This window comes from Rhynchophorus ferrugineus, unplaced genomic scaffold (assembly GCF_030347505.1).
Source record: "Rhynchophorus ferrugineus isolate W39M unplaced genomic scaffold, kcgeb_rfMv2 rfM10, whole genome shotgun sequence".
In the NCBI taxonomy this organism is placed as follows: Eukaryota; Metazoa; Arthropoda; class Insecta; order Coleoptera; family Curculionidae; genus Rhynchophorus; species Rhynchophorus ferrugineus.
Genome location: NW_027472589.1, coordinates 5,010,089 through 5,030,801, shown reverse-complemented (window position 1 = coordinate 5,030,801; position 20,713 = coordinate 5,010,089).

Genomic DNA, 20,713 nt, shown 5'->3' with positions numbered 1-20,713 from the left:
ACATTTCGGTTTGTAGTCAGCCTATGTGAAATGTATACTATAAACCCTTTTGCTCCTATTGAAGACCTCCTAAGAGAGACTCATCAGTTTTTCATTATTTATTGCTAAAAGCCATTTCTGACATAGAGCAGGATCCCTAGGATGGCTGTACATTCTATTTGAAACGGTACTACGTCCTGGGACGCAACACCTGAGATGTCTTCAGTTTTAAACAAATCATTTGAACTAAAAAGCAAACATAAAAACTCAGCTAACAAAGTAAGAATATTTAACACGTAAGTTTAAAAGCTTTTTAAGTTTACTTTGTCACCTATGTTGAAAAATGCATCCAATTCGAAATTAAACCGAAATTCTTTGTATGTAAATGAAATTGTTTCTATAGGAAGTGTATAATTGCCAAAAGGTCCAAAATATTCAGTAATTTCTTGATTATTTCCACCAAATACAAACAAATGTACTCTACACGCAAAGGAACAAACTAAAACACTGTTTCGCATGCGCCTATATAAGATACCCTTCTAAATTCTCAATATTTTGTGAAAATACCTCAGCATCAGGCGAGTGTGATAGTGTCATACCAATTAGAAGTTATATTTTTAAGAAGTACTTGAAGTACCGACACTATAGTTTACAATAAAACAGCTTTGTAGTAAATTAAAAGTGTGTCTTTTAATCTGAACTCATGAATCTTACATATGACGTTCGTAATATGAAAATAATGCTCATCTAGCCCATCAGCTGGAGCCACCAGGTGTTACAGAGGTGTTGATATTAGCCAGCCTAATTTTTTTCTTTAGCCTAAATGGCAATAGGTCGTCGGAGGTGAACGAAATGACGACACCGAGACATTCCGTGGCGGAATCGCCGAAGTGTCGTGGAGGATGGCGGGAAAAAAATGCGTTTTCGTCGATTGCGACGACGGGAGACAGCGGGACCGCGTCGCCGGCCACCTGGTCACCCGGAGAACCCGCCGAGGAGGAGCGAGCGAGACAGCGACACGCCGATGGAGGGAGAGCGTCGTGCTCTCGCGGGGCATATCGAGGGCTTCATCTCGCCTTTGTTCGCATGTCAACATAATTTTTGCTGCGAACGCATAAGCAAAATATTTATATTGTCGCGGACGGACCGAGACCCGATGTAAGTCCTTTTTTTCGGGCCACGGCCGGCCCCGATTTCTCGGAATCGATTTTTTCAACGTCGACCGACGAGTCCGAGCCCGCAGAAGGTAATCGTGATTGAGTTATTGTAACCATAAGTTATTTTCGGACGGGAACCGTCCGACCTTCGGGGTTCGGACTCGGTGCCGGGAATATACGTTACTCCACAATCATCTCCGGATTTGGCGCATGCGCACTTTCATGCATAGAATAAACCATAGAAAAGAATAAACTATGTTGTCTTCCTTTTCTAATGGAGGTACATTCTTTCCGAGTCGATCCGTACAGTCGGTCAAGTCAAAACAACAAAAAATCTAATATATTTAGATATTGTATATCATTAATAATTATATAGGAATAATAATTAAATTGTTGTGTTATTTTTGGTGGTTTAACCTAAATTGGTTTTAAAATATGAAAGAACAAGGATAAGTACAGAATGTAAGGTTACATTTTTAAAAGTTATAAAATCTAAACAGCATCAATTTTATTTATAGTGGGAATATTAGCTGCACATCATTTTCAACGACATTGAATAGGTATCAATATATTCTAAAATTTAATGATAACAAGAACAGAGAAGAAAATGATTCTTGTTTTCTTGGAAGTGGTCAAAGCATTAATGAGGTTTGTTCATCAAGAATAGTAGCAAAAAATGTAGTAACTGGTAATAATTATATATTTATTTTAAATGTAATATATTTTAGTAATAATTATAATGTTATTTTATAGGTTAGATGTAGCTAGAATTTGTTGAGAGTAAAAGTCGATGAATGTGAAATTAAGAGAAGAAGAAATTAGACAGCATTTTGCTAAGATGTACGAACAGTGTACAGTGATACAATAAAATAAATTTGCTAATAAAAGTATACCTGGATCAAATAAACAAAATATAAAACTATCAACGACGCCCTAATGATCTAATGACAAGTAAAATACAATGAATTATTATATACTAGCGACCCGCCCCGGCTTCGCACGGGTGCAATGCTGATACTAAATTAAATACACTACAGAAAAAATATGAACGTTGTATATAAAAACATAGCGACCCGCTCCGACTTTTCAGGGGCATAAAATATATATGCCTATGTCACTCAATGAAAACATGATTAAAATCGATCCAGTATTTTTGGTTCATTCATTACTGCCCTTGGCCTGCACGCATTAAATTTGGAGTAAAACAATTCCTCTTCCCCTTACTTACTATGAAGATTTCCTGCTATCTTTGGAATATCTAAATTCATACAATTTTTATTACATTACACATTTTTAAACGCAAATTTTAAATTTGTAATATCTCCGAAAATATTTGTTTAATTTACATGCTGTAAGGAACCATATTGATCTATATTAATTGCACACTGTATTTAAGGTACTTAATTCGATAAGGATTAATGCCGTATTGCTTAAAATAGCTTCGTAAATAAGCCATTTTCTCACGTAAAAAGTAAACAATAAAAATGGTTAATGTGGGTTATCCCTAAAAGATAAACATATACCATCGCGGACTTTTTTGTAGACCTTTTTATGGTGTACAATACTGTAGTACATTAATTTGATCTAACTCGTAGGGTTAGGCAGCGTTTTTGCTAATTGCTAAATAAGCCTAAAAAAATAGGTTAATTTACGACATCACGTTAGAAACCTCTAAAATTAGCAATGTTGCCTTAGTATATTATGCATGTATTATACATATAAACCTTCCTCTTGAATCACTCTATCTATTGAAAAAAACCGCATCAAAATCCGTTGCGTAGTTTTAAAGATTTAAGCGCACATAAGGATATAGGGACAGAAAAGGCGACTGTGTTTTATACTATGTAGTGAAGAGTATAGGTAAATATATTATTGTTTTGTAAAAATAATGCTGTATTGACTGAGATTTCTATAAGCTTAAAATTACGATAAACCATTCATTTTAGGCTAGTAGCTGTACGATATGTTAATCGAAAGCTCGAGGTAGTCAGTAATGGGGTTTGTGGATCAAGAATAGTAGCGATCATATTTGCAGATTAGTAGGAGAATCATTTCATATATAGTGGTGGCTTTTCGTTTGGTTGTGTCAACTGGATCACCTAAACGATTTTTATGGTAATATTTATTTAAATGGTTCTTGGTATGTATGGTTCTTGGAGTTCTTGTTAATTGTTCAAATATGAAAATTAATTTAAATATGGTGTTTCTGACCTAAATCCCAAAAGATATTGTTCGGCTGCTTTTCTAGATATACCTGAGGCTTTTGACAAAGTATGGCATACGCGCTTACAGGTTAAACTAAAGAAACTTCTCCCTCTCCCTCATCCGGACTATCAGTTACTAAAATCGTATCTCACTGATAGACATTTTATTGTAAATCAAGGCGATGAACATACCGAATTAAATCCCATATATTCAGAAGTTCTGCAAGGTAGTGTACTGGGTCCAGTACTGTATCTTCTGTATACGGCTGATCTGCCCACCACAAAAATAACTACTGTGGCAACATACGCAGACGACACAGCAATCTTGGCATCCCATGAAGGTCCAGTCACAGCATCAATAAACCTACAAACCCACCTGGATCAAATACAATTATGGTTGAAGACATGGCGCATTAAAGCCAATGAAACAAAATCCACGCATATAACGTTTACCCTGCGTAGAAGAACATGTCCACCAGTGAATATCAGTCATCGTCAACTCCCCCAAGCAGAGAATGTTAAATATCTTGTTATGCACTTAGATCGACGCCTAACCTGGAAGAAGCACATACTCTATAAACGAAAACAACTTCCTCTGAAATTATATCAAATGTATTGGCTCATCGGACAATCCAAGTTATCATTAGATAACGAAGTGTTGCTGTATGAGTCTATACTCAAGCCTATTTGGTCATATGGAATCCAACTATGGGGTACCTCTAGCAAATCTAATATATCCATCATTCAACGATTCCAAAATAATGTGTTGCGTGCGATTGTTGATGCTCCGTACTATATTTCAAATGAAGTGATACAACGCGATATTACGATAGAATGAATAACGAATGAATATTATTATTAGCATGGTAGTAAAAATAATCGAAAATAATCGATAAATATATAATATATAATCGAATTTATCGAAACAAAAAGTCGAAACACAGAGTTGATAGAGTCACGGTTGCAAAAATGAAAACATGTTAACCCCAGAACATAAGTCAGTATACACAGAAAGAGAGATTACGCAATTTTACCAGTCTTCAAGAAAAAAAAAATAACATGGGTTTCAGCAATGATATTAAAAGTTTATTTGATGTTATTAATACATCGTATGATCTAATTTTTTTATTATTATTTAATTATTACATTGTTACTAGTCGTTCCCGACTAACCTACAACTGTCTTTATTATAGCTTAAATCTAGATATATAAATACGAGAACCCATCGGCCCTATCTCAGGCTCTAGTGAAATAATGTTTATACATGTTACTGCTGTATTTTTTTATTATATGCACCTCACTACACAACACTACACAAGATCAGATGGTTTGATTATTGTGTCCTGTTCTGGTGGTATCCAAAAGTTGCAATATTTCAATATTCTCATGAGAATGGAGTCTTTCCTCATGTCCCTTGCATTTCTCTTGATTTCTTGACTGACTGTGGATATCTGAAGGTCTCGACGTAGGTAATCAGTCCTATAGCATTTGGATGTACCCAATACCTCTCAGAACTTTGTTCTGAAAGATTTGTATTTTGTTTATGTTACGCTTTGCAGAACATCCCCATAATTGAACTCCGTATATCCATATAGGTTTCAGTATTTGATTAAATAATAGCAATTTATTATGTACTGACAATTGTGATTTTCTACCAGTTAGCCAATAAATTTTCCTACATTTCAATTTCAATTTCTAGTTCTTTTCTTCTTTATAGTATGATCTAAATGAATGGCGTTTGTTCATGGATGGTTCTAAGTACAGTCTGAAGGCGGCTCTACTCCACATTGGAAATAAAAAAACTGTCCATTCTGATTGCTCACGCAGTACAAACTAAAGAATGCTACGATAAAACGCCTACAATTTTGGCGATGATCAAACACAATGAACATGAATGAAAATTTTCTGATGATATAAAGGTTGAGAAATAAATTAGATGTATTTAATTTCGAAATGTTAATTAATTATTACATATTCATTACAAGTGCTTGGTATATTAGTTGGGATGAGAAAGGACAACAAAAGGTACCACTCTTAAACCCACAGAACGTTTTATTTCCCCCTATTTATATGATTCTTATCGCTACATAAAGTGATCCAAGATTTCGCCTTAAAACATGAAACACTGAAAATGTCAATTAAGATTGTACTGTAAGAGCTAATAGGAAAATATTTTGCGACACTATCAGCCAATTCATTTTCACGTGTGTTTTTTAAGGCGACTTGGTGGCGCAGTGGTAAAGGCGACAGGCCGGTCGTCTCACTGCTGCGATAGTCACGGGTCGGAATCCTGCTGGGGCATGATGGTCAAATTTATATTTGTGATTGATCCAGATAAGAGTGTAAAATCCGACAAGGAAAATGATCCCAGTCACGTCAGTAATCAGGCTGGGTAAGGTCGGATGTCTTCTGGTATGACTGACTGATGATGACCGTGATTCGGGGCCCTGTAGGTTCAGTAATTAAAAAATACATGAGGTTGCCGTGACTAAAATTTTAAAAAAAGACTAAAATGATGATAGGAATTTGCTCCAATAATATACAGTATAGAGAACGTCAATTACTTTCATAGAAGCATTTTTTATCCAGATGTTTCGTAAAATTAACACGTTCTATTTAATTTTAGTCGAAACCAAACCATGTCGAAGGCAAACAAACCCTCGTCGTCAGAAATGTGTTAAGTACCATATCTCGATACTAAAAGCGCTTATATATATATATATATATATATATATATATATATATATATATATATATATCCCACCCCGATTACCAACGAGACAAACGATAGTACCAACTCGTATATCTCGAAATCCATCAACTTTTAATCCCTACGACAACAAGATTACCAGGAAGACTTCTTCTCGGAAGCAGCAGCTCGATGGCGATGCCGGCGAACTGTTCGAGGCTCGTCATCGATATTGACACCTCCTCGATCAGTGGGAGGGGTAGTGCGCGGCGGAAACGCGGGGGTGTTATCAAACACTCCAGCCTCGAGAAAAAATTATCATGTCAAAGGCAATAGCGCCGCGCAAACATTGACTTTGGCTTAGGAAAAAAATTTATAAACGATTCGGGCGCGCGGTTTTATCGGCCGGGTCTCAGCTCGGCCAGCCAATGCATCTTTTAAATTACAAATATTGATACAAGATAAGGCGGTTATGGAGTTTCGGACAAAGTGCCGCGCTTCCAGCCCGGTCCCGCTTATTCGGCGTCACGTCCTGGTCGAGTTTTTGCACGCAGAGTCGGCGACGGTCGGGATTCGCGCGAGCTGGCTTCGTTTCTCTTGGCCTGCTTGAAGTTCTCTATCAAATAATGGACCTGATGACACAAAAATTCAAATATATATCGAATTATGCGAATTATAAAAGGTCAATTCAAAAATTGGAGGCCCACCATAGTAAAACACATTTTTTTTGGTAAAATTATTATTTTGTCTTCAACATAATACCCTTCAAGGGTGATACACTGATTATAGGGACCATCCAACTTTTCCATACCATTTTTGTAGTACGATTTGTCCTTTGCCAGCCAACTGTTGCGTTTTTCCACGCTTTGGAGCGGGTTCATCGTGTGCTCCCGGATGACTGTCGTTTGGACTTCGGAGTGAAATGATGGAGCCATATTTCATCCATTGTCACATATCGACGCCAAAACTCGGGTTTATTATGCTTGATCATCTTCAAACACTGCTCCGAATCATCAACTCGTCGTTGTTTTTGGTCAAAAGTGAGCTCGCGCGGCACCCGTTTTGCAGAAAGCTTTCTCATACCCAAATATTCGTGAACGATATGATGTACAGGTTCAGTTGATATCTTTAGAATATCTGCTATTCCATTCCATTTGAATTTACGGTCATTCGAAATCATTTTGTGGATTTTTTAAATGTTTTCATCTGTAACAACCTCTTTTGTGCGTCCACTGCGTTCACCGGCTGCGGTGCTCATTTCACCACGTCTAAACTTAGCATATCAATCTTTGATGGCTGATTTTCCTGAGGCAGTGTCTGGAAACTTGGAATCAAGCTAAGTTTTTGCTTCAACTGAATTTTTTCCCTTCAAAAAGCAATATTTTTTTCACACAAACACATTTCACATTCAACACATTTTTTTTTCACAATAAGAAAAGTTGCTTCACTCAGAATGCTATAATTCACGAGCTAATGATCTGCCAGGGGTCAAATTTATACACCCATCTTTTGACGGTTAGGGCTAACTAAAAAACATATGGATTCAATTATATTAGCGTTATCTATGTGTCAGGCCGGGGACTTTTCAATTATGGTGTTTTGGGAGACTCCGTCATTGGCCATCGTTCAGTTCTAACGTGCCACCGTCGACTTCCCAAGCGTCCTCTTCAGGTAAAATTTAAGATATGAAGGTTGATAAATAAATTAGTTGTATTTAAGTTCCGAATATTAATTGATTTATATATTAATTACAAGTTATTGGTCTATTTTTTTATACTTTAATGTCCTCTTTTCACCAACAAGTGCTTATCTGGACTGGGCCTAAAGTTTAACGTGAGCTCCGAATCACGGTCCTCTGCATTAAGCCTACTGGCTAGCCAGTGACCAGCTTATGAATAATTCCAGAAGACATCCGGTCTTACCCAGCCAGGCTACTGGCTTGATTGGGATCACTTTTGTTGTCGGAGTGTCCACTCTTGCCTGAGGGAAATCACAAATATAAATTTACGACCATGCCCCAGCAGTATTCGAATCCGCAACTATCGCAACAGTAGGTGGACCGTCCTGCCAACTAAGCCGGCTAATATAAATTTGTTGTTGGGTGCTTGGATATATGAGTGGGATATCGAACAGGGAGTAATATCAATTTTATTATTGTTAGGAGAACAATAGAAAGGCGGATAATTAACGCGATCGTAAAAAATAACAGGATTTTAACCCGTGTCACCGAGACCGAAGTGGATTTTCGCTACATGGAACGCGTTCACGATGACGGCCAGCCGGTCGTCAACGGATTACCGTTGAAATTTATTCGGTGGTACCGAGACAATAACGCGTCGTAACCTCTGCGCCGGCTTATTATTAACCGAGGCATAAAAAAGACCGAATTTACAACAAAAAACGATAAAGTCACAACGACACTTGTCATTAACATTCCGAAGGATGGTCGGGCAGCACCCGCTCCAAAACCATAAACGGTACCAAGGTACTTATCGTCAACTAGGTAAGTTCGTGGCGAAGGTCGTAAATTTCTCGGTACTCTCGGTGCTTAACAAACATGGACATTGAAAGATCGTGAATTCTAGAATGAATAGCTTCTAGATATTAGGTCTACGACTTAGTTTTTGCAATTTTTCTGAAACTTTCTTAAAAATATTGTCTATGGTCTATGACTGGTGTTTTTCAATTACATCTTACAACAGATATGCTTAGTACAATTTTAATTAATTTATTAGTATTATTTTGTTGTAGTTACATCACATATCTCAGGTCTTTGATAAAGTATTGCATGCGAGATAACGGGTTAGAAAGTTAAGTAAGTTGGTAGAAAGTTAAGTAAGTTGGTAAGTTAAGAAAGTTCTCCGTCATCTGGATGATGAGGTACTAAAATTTTACCTCACATTGTATCGTTATCGTCATTTTATTTAAAACAGTTGCATGCTATATATTCAGGAGTTCCGCAAGGTATTAGATATAATACTTAGTCAAGTACTATATCTTCTCTACACAATCGATCTACCTACAACAAAAACAACCACTGTGGCAACATAGGCAGACGACACGGCAATCTTAGCATCAATTAACCACAAACACACCTAAATCAAATACAAATTTGGCTGAAAAAATTTATAAAATCCAACGAAACGAATCCAGTGATATAAGTTTTAAGCTCCGTTAAAGGACATGTCCACCAGTCTATACCAATAATTGTTAACTCCCACAAGCAGAGGATGCTAAATACCTTGGTCTGCATCTAGATCGACGCCTAACTTGGCAGGAACACATTCTCGCCAAACGGGAACAACTTGGACATAAACTCTACCAAATATATTGGCTTATCGGGCGCAAATCCAAGTTACTTTTAGATAACAATATATTATTGTGTAAATCTATAACTAAAGCCAATTTGGTCATAGGGAATCCAACTATGGTGAACCGCTAGCAAGTCTAATATATCGATCATACAACGGTTCAAAAATAAAGTGTTGCATGCCGTTGTCGATGCTCCGTACTAAGTTTCAAACAAAATGATACAACGCTATATTCCTCTGGAACCAATAACGAGTGTAATGCAACGTGTTTGTGTGAAGTACTTACGCAAGTCATCAGCTATATATACGAAGTGACAGTGGAGTGAATAGACTAAAACGTCTAACACCATCCAATCTGATTATTGGACATATATAGACTTTAGAATAAACTTTAGAATAAGATTAACTAAAATAGTATTTTATATAGGAGATCATTTCAAGATCAAGTGAGTGATTTTCTGCATGCCATGTATATATAATATGAACATAACAAATACTTATCCTCTCGGAAAATTTTGGAACTACTAAAGGTAATAAAACAAAAATTACATTAGTATGTATATCCTAAGTTGAATTATAATACTGAAGCTAAAGTTAAGACTTCTATACTATACAAGTTCTTACAGTTTGCTTTTAGTGCAACTTCAGATTCGACCTACATGAGTGCAAATATGCTTTGTAATTGACTGATAAATCAATATGTTCGACCTAGACTCCCTTATTTTCTAGTTTGTTATGGAACAAGCACATATCAAATAATATGAAGATGGAACTTGTTTGAAGATTATAGTAAAGGTAAGAATGATAAATGGTCATATTTGTATACGTTTATACTTATGATATATATTTCTGATATTGCAGATACCTGAAAAGATAGAACGTGTCCAAAGGAAATGAAATGGATTTTTAAAATAGTTAACTGTTAGTGATGAGAATAGTGTAAATGTTAATGAGAATGGATAGTGAGTCTGTAACTAGGGGATGGAAGAATTTGTGTTCCAGAAAACATTCTAGGGATTTAGGGATCAAGTAGGGATGAGCCATTCTTTGGAAGATTCTATTGCAATGTGGGATGAGGTTTATAATAATTATTGATAATATGTTAAATAACAGATCAATTGAAAAGTCCCCGGCCTGGCACATAGATGGCGCTACTATAATTAAATTAATTTGTTTTTTAATTAGCCCAAACCCTCAAGAGATGCGTGTATAAATTTGACAGATGTCGGATCATTAGTTTGTTAGTTATAGCATTTTGAGTGAATCAACTTTTGTTATTGTGAAAAAAATGCTGAATAAAAAGGAATTTCGCGTTTTGCTAAAATATTGCTTTTTTAAGGGAAAAAATACAGTTGAAGCAAAGACTAGGCTTGATGCCGAGTTTCCGGACACTGCCCCAGGAAAAACAACCATTCAGGATTGGTATGTTAAGTTTAGACGTGTTGAAATGAGCACCGAAGGCGGTGAACGCAGTGAACGGCCAAAAGAGGTTGTTACCAACGAAAAGATTAAAATAATCCACAAATGATTTTGAATGACCGTAAATTGAAATTGAATGAAATAGAAGACACTCAATGTATGAGAAAGCTCCCTGCAAAGTGGGTGCCGCGCGAGCTCACTTTTGATCAAAACCGACGACGAGTTGATGATTCGAAGGGGTGTTTGAAGATGATCAAGCGTAATAAACCTGAGTTTTTCCATCAATATCTGACAATGGAAGAAACATGGCTCCATCATTTCACTCCGAAGTCTAATCGACAGTAATCCGAGCGGACTGCATACGATGAACTTGCTCCAAAGCGTGGGAAAACGCAACAGTCGACTGACAAGGTTATGGCGTCTGTATTTTGGGATGCGCATGGAACAATACTCATTGACTACCTTGGAAAAGGAAGGACCATCAACAGCGATTATTATATAGCGTTATTGGACCGTTTGAAGGATGAAACCGGCGAAAAAATTTCGCCAAAAAATGTGTTTTACTATGGTCGACCGGGGACTTTTCAATTGACCTGTTAATATCAATAACACTTCCTTGTGTTCCCAATCTTCACAATCTTGAACTAGTTTTGTAATAGCAGAATCTTATTCCTACTTTTATAGTGTAAATATTAAAAAGAAAACAGAGAACTAATAGTGATTCAGTAATCCATGGATGGTTGAATTTATGTTTCAAGAAACATTCTAGGGATTTTCTGGAGACAGTAAGGATGTGCCATTCTTTGGAAGATTCTGTTGCAATGTGCTAAGAAGCTTATATTAATTTTTGATAATATGTTATGTAATATCAATAACACTTATAGCAGGACATAGCAGGACCTTATTTCATCCTCTTCCAGAGTTTCTAATTAAATTCGTCGATTTATTGTCACCACTTTGACTACCAAATCGTCCCCGCACTATTTCCAATCAATCGTGCCGCCAGCCAAAATGCAAAATCCTTCGCGTTTTTCGTTTTTTTTTTCTCTCTTCGCCTTCGCTGACATAAAGAGCCCCACTTCCGGCTAAAATTCGATCACTCCCGGCCCCCTTCGCGCCTTCTACATACCGAACGTTCGCCCACCTCCCCCACGCGTCTCTCGCCGCCCTATTGTCAACCGGCACCTCGCTCACCCCCTTCGGTTGCCGGATCGGATTTGAAATTGGTTTAATTCGCTGGGGAAGGCGTCGCTACCGTGATTTTTTCTCCCGATGCGGACTGATTACGCCAGTATGTGACCCGACAGTGGAAATATCGCGTACCTGGGGGGTGCGGGTGGTTTGCTTTTTGACGCCGGGAGACGTGGAGGGAGGCGGAAGCGGAAGAATCGGCAACACTAGCGACCGTCGAATATTCAATTGATTTTAACCGAAGAAGAACAACGTTGGCGATCTTGCGTTTCTTTTGTTTTCAATATGTGATCAAGCTATGGTTAGGAACGCGGATGTTCGCGACGACAATGTGGGTTTTAATATATTAGAGTATCGTTTTTTACCAACTGGTGTTTATTTGAACTGGACCTGTAGTCGTGTACTTTCAGTTACTATTTTTGGTTCTACTAGATTCATTCGACTGATTTTTAACGTACTCGCTTTGTCGTTCTAGCCGCAACCTTGACAAAAATGTACCCAATTTTTGTTTACATAGATTTATATGTAATATATATAATTTTATGATTTTTGTGGTAGTTTGCTTGTAAATAACAATATATTGTATATTAATAGAGCAGCATTTTGGAACGATATCTTTCAAGATTGTTAATGTAACAGGGTAAAAAGATTGTGAATGATAAATAGTAAAACACTTTTGACTGTTTTTATGGCAATAATAGGATATTTCGATTACTCTCTCGATTTTTGAAAAATATTTGCGTTCAATAATAAATACAGTATTTACTTAATTTAAAAAAGCTCTAGTAGTTATTGGGCGATCATTTTTAATTATATCATGGATTAGTTTTTTTTTACTTACTTAGTATTTCTAATATAGTTATCCTTCAGTGGTTCCAAAATAAAGTGTTGCAAGTCATCGTCGATACCCCCTATTACGTCTAAACAAAATAATTCAGCGCGATATCTCTTTAGAACCCATAACGAATATGATGCGAACTGTTAGTACAAAGTACTCTGAAGGACTGTTAGTGCATCCCAATGCACTCGCCAAAGAGTTAAATGTGCGCGATGACAGTGAAGTGCATAAGCTCAAACGCAAATTACCATACGAACTGATTAATAGACACATCGATTGAGATTTAACAATATCTAGAATAAAATAATACTTATTGCCACGGGCAGATTTTTTAAATATATTTTAAAGTCTCCTTTTACCAACTATGGGTTTATCTAGACTGGGCCTAAAGTTTAACGTGGGCTCCACGGTCCTCAGCATTAAGCCTACCGACTGGCGAGTGACCAACTTTATAAATCATCCCAGAAAACATCCGGTCTTACCCAGCCTGGTTACTCGCGTGACTTGGATCATTTTCCTTGTCGGATTTTACACTCTTGCCCAGAACAATCACAAAATTTACGACCATGCCCCAGCAGGATTCGAACCCGCGGCTATCGCAACAGTAGAAGGACCGTCCTATAGCCTTTACCAATCCGCCACCAAGCCGACCCACAGGCAGATTATTGAAGTTCTAAGATATAAATAAAAAAATTCCTTCAGTTTGACATCGGAAAAGTGTTTTAAAAAAATTATCGTATCAGATCGATCAAAGATGATACCTCGTACATGTTCGAGCAATTACAACGCCCACCCTCTAAAATTAAGCTCAATTATTTTTAATCATAATCGTACAACAAGCGTCCGTTTTTCCTCCTCTCCAATGAACTCCATCGCAATAACTAATTATTCGTTATTATGTTCTCAACCCTTTCCCAGCCACCCGCATACCAAGCCGAATTCGACTGCTGCCGGTCCATTAATGAGCCGCATATGCATAACAATAATAATCGCGGAACTGGGACGTCTCTATCGCTAATCGGTAAAGGCAACGGGGCCCTTTGCCAGCAGCACCGCAGGGTAATTATGTATGTAAAAGGGTGATTTGCATGGGCTTTGAACCGGCAGAAATATGATTGCATTGATATAGGTTGGCCTTTTGTTAATTATCTCCAATTCCGGTCGGGTTTTGACGTTTCTTCGTGCAAATTGGGACTGGGACGTGGGACGGGATCGTCCTCGGCAGCTCGGAGGTAATTTTAATTGTAAATGGGGTTACCCGGGCTTGGGATACGATGCCTGTAACTGTTTCGGTACGGTTCGTGAAGGATGCTGGCCAAGGAAATGTGGTGTGCCTCGTGCAAACGTCATTTTTCATACCAAGTGATCTATAATCAAGTTTATCAACGATTTTCTTTGATCGCACGTTCAATGATGGACATACCTGGTCGACTGTATGCACGTATAAAAGCCATGATGTCTTCAATGTATTCCTGAATATGACGTGGACTGCCAGATTCCATATGATAATGGAAGAATGACATAATCCCACAATCAGTGAATAACAGCTGTTAATTTCCTCTCTATCTGACATTTGTTTACAATTCTATCATTTGTTAATTTCATCTTCAAAATATCTTCAAAAGGGAATTTCGCGTGTTGATAAAACATTGATTTTTGAAAGGAAAAAATACAGTTGAAGCAAAAACTTGGCTTGATGCCGAGTTTCCGGGTACTGCCCCAGAAAAATCAACCATCAAGGATTGGTATGCTAAGTTTAGACGCGGGGAAATGAGCACCGAAGACGGTGAACGCAGTGGACGCCCAAAAGAGGTTGTTAACGACGAGAACATTCAAAAAATCCAAAAAAGATTTTGAATGACTACCTTGAAAAAGAAGGACCATCAACAGCGACTATTACATAGTGTTATTGGACCGTTCGAAGGACGAAATCGCCGTAAAACGGCCGCATTTGAAGAAAAAGAAAGTGCTGCTTCACCAAGACAATGCACCGTGTCACAAGTCAGTGAAAATGATGGCAGAAATCCATTAATTGAGCTTCGAATTACTTCCTCATCCACCGTATTCTCCAGATCTGGCCAACAGCGACTATTTCTTGTTCTCAAATCTCAAAAGAATGTTCGCTGGGAAGAAATTTTCGTCGAATGAAGAGGTGATCGCCGAAACTGAGGCCTATTTTGTAGCAAAGGACAAACCGTACTACAAAAATGATATCGAGAAGTTGGAGGGTCGTTATAATCAGTGTATCACCCTTGAAGGGAATTATGAAGAATACAAAAAAAATTGCCAAAAAAATATGTTTCACTATGGTAGGCCGGGGACTTTTTGTTAACCTGTTATATGCTTTTAAAAATTGTATTCTTTTAAAAGCAATGTCTGGAAGTTTCATTAGACTTCTTCGATACTTTTCAGACTAACAGTTTCCTGGGTAATAATAGTGTTAAATTATGTTTCTATTGAAAAAACTACTCACTATTTTTATACATTTCATATATTGGATCTCTGATGGAGTTAACATCAAGCTGATCTTGATTCGTCACCCGCTTAGTATGAGCACGGTTTCCTTTCAATGAATCCAAGATTATAATCATAGGGTCATCATCTTCATAGACGGCCAAATAAATAAACGACCGATTTAAGAATAACGATTTTCTAACTGTTTCTTTGACTATTCAAATACCTCGCACCTTAAATCTTCGATCGTGATTTCCGTGAACTTGTACGAGGTCCTACTCGTCCCCCCCGGACTGGATGAGTCCCCCCACGCCATCCCCGTTCAATTATCGTCGTAATTCGAGCACAATACCGACCAAATTACCTCTCGCGTTCATCATCAAGAACCCCCTCGACCCCCTGCGCCCCGCACGCCACCGCCGCCGCGCTCCCGGTTGCATATTCATGAGACGCGTCGGAGCGGGATGATGTCGCTTAGTTAGCAAGTTAATTTCCCCTGCGAAACGGCTTCTCTCGCGCTCCGCCGCATCATTTCCCAGTTTGCAGCCGGTGGCGCGGAAAAGAAACTTATTTCGCATTGGTAATTTCGAAATTTGACCCGCGCGCCGTGATTGAGTTCGTTAAAGCGAGCGTGCGGGGGTCCGGGACGCCCGTCGAGGGCGATCCGAGCGTTCGGAACTATTTTTCTAGGATGGTGACGTATCGATCGGCCGGGACCGGTGGTTCGATTGGACCGGTCGTGGGTAGATGGCGTTGGGTGGCTCGAATTGACCGTATGTGTGGGCATATGTGGGGCGGCGTTGCCGCATCGCCCGAAATTTCTTGGGATCTGCGGACGATTCGATTCTTCTTAATGTGATGCCTTCCATTTATTGCTGTTATTCAAATTGTGTAACACAATTTTTAAGTAAACAAATAAACGATATATTAAATAATTTAAAAGAAGGAACTTATTCAGCACTGAAACTATTTTTGAGAAATTGTGTTTGAAAAGGGAAAAAGGAAGAATGTCTTGTATTAACAAAGTGATGAATAATTTTATAAGAATCCTAAGTGTAAACAATATTAAGAAATGCCTTCAGAATGGACCTTTGTCCAGTTTTCAAAGCATCTCTAAGACAATCTTCAAGATCCATGTCAACTTCTAACTCTCTATTTTAAAGAATGAAAATAACAAGTGAATATTCTACCGATGATTGTGATTGTATTATATGCTCATTTTCGCAGATACTTTCTTCTTAATCTTGTAATTATTGTTGATATTAGTTAATGTTTAATCCATGTCTGTGTTAGGATGGTGTTGCTGCTAACTTTTAGTGAGAAGGAATATTGTTGTTAAAGATTTTTAAAATTTATATCAAATTTACTACCAAAGTCGAAACAATCTTGTGGTAAAAGAAGCTTTTGCGAATTTATAAATTTTTTTTTACCAAGCATCACTGAAAATATTATATAACTTAAAAACTAAAGTTGTATTAAAAATATTGTATTTCTATCAGATTCGACACTAAGTACTTAATAATTCCTGTAATGTTTACTGACCTGAAGTTAAATGAACAAAAATATTTTTGTATGACTCTGATGACACTAAAACTCTCAAAATATATGTATTTTTGGTTTGATAACGCGATAATATATGTTATTTAGAGTTAAAAAACATTAAATTTTAAAATATAAAGGTATGTAACATTAAAAGAAACCACTCATTTTCTACAAATACATTTTTTATTATATAAATAAAAAAAAAACTGAAGGCTACGTAAACATTTTTATGAATTCTATAGTTTTTGGGACTGTATCGAAACTATTATATTACAAGGATTTGAAAATGACAATAAATAAGTTTTCACGAATGTATCTATGAAAAAGGCCTACATTTTTATATAAAATATAAAATTATATTTAATAGTATATTTAAAGTCTTTGTTTTACCAAATAGTGTTTATCTGGACTTCTGTTTACCGTGAACTCCGAACCACGGTCTTTGGTATTAAGCCTACCGACTGGCGAGTGTTCAATTTTAGAGATCATTCCAGAAGACATCCGATTTTACCCAGCCTCTTTACTGGCGCGATTGGGATCATTTTCCTTGTTGGACTTTGCACTCTCGCCTAAGGACAATCACAAATATTAAATTTACGTAAGTTTACGACCATGCCCCAGCAGAATTCGTACCCGCGCATATCATAACAGTAGTAGGACCGTCCAGTCGCCTTTAGCACTGCGCCAACCAAGTCGACTAAAATTATTTTAGAATTTATAATGTTTAAGATACATAACATATTGAAATCCTTAAGTTTTTCAAAACATATTTACCATATAACTTTTTAAACTAAAGAATGAACTGAAGCTTTCTTTAACTTGCTATTCAACAAAAATTCTAACAAGAAACTTAAAAATGGCAAAAAATCGCAAATTTCCAAGCATTTTTCAAAGGAAACACCAAGCTCCGGCAATATATGCCTTTTTGAGAGATTTAGGAATAAGAAAGCAGCCTAAGAATACATCATTATTAGTGGAGGCACAACATAATTTTGCTCGAAAATTTCGAAAACCTTTTTATATCTAAGCATTCCCCTATAGGTTATAAATTCTTTAATACCACAAAAATGCAACCCCTTTATATTTTACTTGACTTTAAGCTTCTAAAATGAAGTAATAATATAATGTAATACCACTTGTTCAAGTTACACATAACATTTAATAGAAAATTGATGAGATTCAGTAACAAACTTATACATAATTAATATATACATCAGTTTCGTTTTGAAAAAAACCAGTTCTATATATATCCAGTGTTTTTTGCTATTATAAATGATTGTTAGTGATTATTGTCAAGGTCCCCTTCAAAAAAACAACAAGCAATCAACAAAAAAGCGACAAGATCGACACTGAAACAATAAAAAAAACCGAAAACAACCCCTAAACATCGTGTACGGTGTCTGGATCTCGTTGTTTTTCTCCAACTTTTCGCCGCCGAAAGCCCCCAACCCCCCCAACTCACTCACACACTCACATAAAACACTTATAGTTTTGCTTGACTTTTAGACTGTTAAATTGTGTTGTGTTCTGCTACTCCTAACTCTGTCATAATAATAGAAGGGGATTATATGTGTTTGTTCGTATGTGTGGGTGTATAGTTATTTTTGTCTATTTCTATTTGCTATTATTTTCGTTTATTTATTTCTGTAATAGATAAAAAATTGTCGTCATTAATTTTGGAACATTTTTTGGATTTATATGAAAGTTATATTGTGCAGTACTTTTAGGTTATGTTCATCATATCTTCTATTTGTTCAATTAAACTTTATTCTAATAAATTAACTTTTTCTATATTATAATCATAGAGTGATAGAGATGCAACTCAATAGGGTACTCAGTAGGGCTCATTAACAATGCTTGGCACGTGACAACCTTCACGTCATGTCTAATTGACCAATGAAATTTAAATAAAAAACAATTTTTTCAAAATTTATTTATAAATATATGTATAAATAAATAAATATAAATATAACCTATAACTATAAATATAAATACTATATATACATATACATATATATATATATATATATATATATATATATATATATATATATATATATATATATATATATCACTACATAGTATAAAACAAAGTCGCCTTTTCTGTCCCTAAAGCCTATGTGCGCTTAAATCTTTAAAACTACGCAAAGGATTTTGATGCGGTTTTTTTCAATAGATAGAGTGATTCAAGAGGAAGGTTTATATGTATAATACATGCATAATATACTAAGGCAACATTGCTAATTTTAGAGGTTTCTAACGTGATGTCGTAAATTAACCTACTTTTTTAGGCTTATTTAGCAATTAGCAAAAACGCTGCCTAACCCTACGAGTTAGATCAAATTAATGTACTACAGTATTGTACAAAAAAGTCCGCGATGGTATATGTTTATCTTTTAGGGATAACCCACATTAACCATTTTTATTGTTTACTTTTTACGTGAGGAAATGGCTTATTTACGAAGCTATTTTAAGCAATACGACATTAATCCTTATCGAATTAAGTACCTTAAATACAGTGTGCAATTAATATAGATCAATATGGTTTCTTACAGCATGTAAATTAAACAAATATTTTCGGAGATATTACAAATTTAAAATTTTCGTTTAAAAATGTCTAATGTAATAAAAATTGTATGAATTTAGATATTCCAAAGATAGCAGGAAATCTTCATAGTAAGTATAGGGGAAGAGGAATTGTTTTACTCCAAATTTAATGCGTGCAGGCCAAGGGCAGTAATGAATGAACCAAAAATACTGGATCGATTTTAATCATGTTTTCATTGGGTGACATAGGCATATATATTTTATGCCCGTGCAAAGTCGGAGCGGGCCGCTATGTTTTTATATACAACGTTCATATTTTTTCTGTAGTGTATTTAATTTAGTATCAGCATTGCACCCGTGCGAAGCTGGGGCCGGTCGCTAGTATATATATATATATATATATATATATATATATATATATATATAAAACCATATACAAAAAACTTTGGTGTATTGTAAATCAAAATAATCTCCTCTGCCTTTTATCACATTTGTTTAGTGCCATCAATTTAATAGGATCTGTCTTTTTGATTTCTTATACTGAAAAACTCCAATACACTTCCCTGCGATACACCTGCTGAATTTTCAAGTCACAATAGGCATTTTCATTAAAATTCTTCATCTGAAATATAAATCATTTATATATGAAACATTTGAATATTGGTCAGTGAGAAGCATTTCAATCTTATGCCTTTAACCCCCGTGCCAAGCTTTATCGAAAAATTGACCAACATCTAAAAATATTGCAGGACAAACGCTATTTTATACTAGAGATGATTCTGAAGTGACTGGTGATTCTGGGAACCTGACCAACCATTTTAACAGAATTTTTTTAAATAAGTTGGACATTACTTATATATTCTGATATTGAACGGCATGACGTTGTTCCATGAGATGGGTTTCCTGGTATAGGAATCATAATTACTTTAGTCATCTTCCACAGTTGTAGTAAACATTGTAGTCTGAATGAAGTACTTGTTAGATTGATGATATTAGTGAGTGCTTTTACGAATTGGGATTGATCAAAATATTTTTAGAACACCTATAAGTTCATCTATAACAATATAATCAATAGAAATTGTAATACAATAGAAACAGTACTAATACAATATAAAATACAAAACATTAATACTTATTTCAATGCTTACCATAACGCCTCAACAAGCAAGATTCAATTACCGGAATTGAATATATTTGTGATGACAACTAACTTTATTACGTCAATGGGAATAATGTTAAGGAAAGGCGGAACTTACATGTTGAACTGTTAATTGCTTGATTACATAGGAAACGGTTTCTTAATGGTATGGTCCGTTCGGAATTCATTCGAAGTCTACGGAAAGACAATAAAAAACAATGTACACGATGAATCGGAATTCTAC